The sequence below is a fragment of the Pygoscelis adeliae genome, unplaced genomic scaffold (genome assembly GCF_000699105.1).
Source record: "Pygoscelis adeliae isolate BGI_AS28 unplaced genomic scaffold, ASM69910v1 Scaffold84, whole genome shotgun sequence".
NCBI lineage: Eukaryota > Metazoa > Chordata > Aves > Sphenisciformes > Spheniscidae > Pygoscelis > Pygoscelis adeliae.
In genome coordinates this window covers 1,985,479-1,988,235 of record NW_008824754.1, presented here as the reverse complement: position 1 = coordinate 1,988,235, position 2,757 = coordinate 1,985,479, and positions in this window count along the sequence as shown.

The window sequence follows — 2,757 nt, the reverse complement described above, 5'->3', positions numbered from 1 at the left end:
AAACCTTGGGAATGAAATTAAAGGTGTGGGGGTGAAACTTGGAAGAGGAACACAGTAGCTGTTTTGACAGTCTCTCCTCCGTTGCTGTTCTGGTTTTGTGCTGTCAAATGTCACTTCGTATTTCAAATTAAACTTCTGCCTGCAGATTATTATGTAAATTTAAGGAATTCTTTTATTTCTTACTCACTGAAAATGACTTCAAGAAAGAAGGCACTTACAGAATTCAGTGGTAGAGGTAGCTGTGATACCTGGATGCTTGTGTTGCCTAACTGAAGCATTGCTGATTCCTTAAATAATCTAAATTACCAGCAAAAAAAAAAAGGCAAGTCAACTTTCTCTGTACACTTCTAGGATTGTTCATGAAGTGTTATTAATAAGATAGCAACAGGTTGCATTTTGTTCATGCTCATTAGTATGTGTCTGTATCCTCATTACGCCATGTCAGATCTCTCCAGTGAGGAATATGAGCATGAAGAATTCTTTTTTTGAAAGTTCCTTTATCTGTAGTTGTACATTTCTAGGATATGAAAGTCACTTCTGTAATGAAAGAAGCATTACATGAAGTGGTACTGTTGATGTCCTGTTCTGCAAGGTGCAGAGGACTGTTCATGCCAATGTACTCTCAAAAAATCAGGGTTATAAAAAGTTTTCTTATCCATGCGTTAATTGTCTTGCTAGTATACAAACCTTACTCTTAAATGCTGAAGGCATAGAGGTCAAACTTTTTTTTTATTCAATGCTACTCTAAAGGATCTTGAACGTGCCAATTTTAGTGACAACAAGTATGTTGGGTATTTATTCTGTAAAGCGTACTGGTCTGTACCTCTATCAGCTTGTTTTTTGTAAAAAGTAATTTATCTGTGCTTCAGCGCCACCGTTAGGAGAATGCTGGGATTATGGTGGTCTTGGTTTAGATAGCTTTGCAGCATAGGAAATAGGACTGGAATTTGTAACTTGTAGAAATGCATGCTACTAAAGGAAGACCAATGCATAAAATACACAATGTATTACTTTTTTTTATATAAAAGCAGCCTATTAAAGCTAAATAGGAATTAAATGTTTATTAAAACCCAATGTTTTATGTTAGCAATTCAGCATGCAATATAACAAAATGCAGACAAAACATTTCTGAAAATAAATGCACATTTATTTGCTCCAACTACGTTGGTCTAAAAGCTGGTAAAATCTTGCACCTCAGTTAGAGCAGGGAGGGGAAAGGGGCTCTTCACTGCTCCAGCTCAATTGCTTAACTTAATCATAGACATTGAAATGCTACTTGGTATTTATTGTAGACTCTGAATGGAAAAAAGGAAAGGTGCTATTCAACCTGCTGGGGAACCCACTTTCTCTCTCATCAGCCAGGCAGTCTGTGGAGTTTACAAATGCCGAAAGTAGTTGTCAGTCTTGATATCTTACTGCTTCAGGTGTTTTGGGTGAGATTGGTAGCTGGTACAGATTCCACATTGCCAGATACAAACAAAACATGGTTCTTGTATGACTAGGGAACACTGTGTGTACGATGCTTCAGAACATCGTATTTGTACTTAAGTGGTACAGCAGCTACTTTGTTTCTGTATTCTTAAATAGCCACTCCTGAAAGGGTGGCAATTCTGGAAAAGCAGAGGCACCTAGTTTATTTGTATTCACTGCCTATATGAATTCACTTTCACCTGGAAAAAGTAGGTTGCTGTGAACATGACCTACAATTTCACAGGATTAAAGCTTTTGCTGCTGTTGCGTTTCCTGTGAAGCTTAAATGCATTGCTATGTCAAAATATCTTTGGGGCTTCAGCTGTAGGGATGGGGTCCTGAGGCTCTAGACTTGCAGGCAAATGTCATGTAATCTGCTGTGTTCTATCCTGTACAAAATTTTGATAGCTAAACTTGACTGCCAGCAAAATAAAATGTTTGGTTTGTGACAGTGTCAATCTCCTTGTCTCTTGGTCAAGTAGAACATCTTCTGTCTCGCTATTCTTGAACTGTCCTGGAGACAGACACAGCATTTTGTCATTATCTCAAAAGATGCTGCTTACCACCACACTAAATGGATCAAACCTCAGTTTAAATTTTGAAAAGCCACCTGAATGTGAACATAAGATTTACCTGTGCACTGCACCTGTAATTAATTAGTGTGATTAACTAATGACACAGCAGTATTACATACTATCTAGATGAATCAAGAAACTGAGCCAAGTAACAAAAACAGGCCATTTAGTACAAAAATTCAGTGCTCCTCCCCAGTTTTTAATACCTTTTTTTCAGCACGTGCAGAAAATGGAGACCATTATACGTAAACCTATAAGGATAGCTGTCACCACACAGAAAAGTGAGTCTTCCTTGTGCTTCCAAATTTACAGGAGGTCAGCAGGGGCAGTCGCAGCAGCGCCTTTGAAAAGTATAGTAGTGATTAACAATGCTAGATATTAAAGTTATTGTTATCCTTGTTAGTCTGCCATGGAGTCTGCACCATGCTATAGCTCTTTAAGTTAAAGATTTTCAGCAGAGCTTTAGCACCCATGCCTGTCACCTTTTTACTGTTGTCATACACAAGAAAAGGCAAAGCTGTCCTAGTGAGATGAACATCAGTGGAAGGGAAGATTACAAACCAAGCTGCTTTATCAGTGGAAAAAGTACTTCGATTACCCTATGCATGCTGTAGGATTTAATTGTAAGAGTAGAAATGGTACAATGCCACCTCCTGCTAAAGGATAGTATGTTGACTTATTAAAAGGTGCTTGAAGGTAATGGCTACATCTA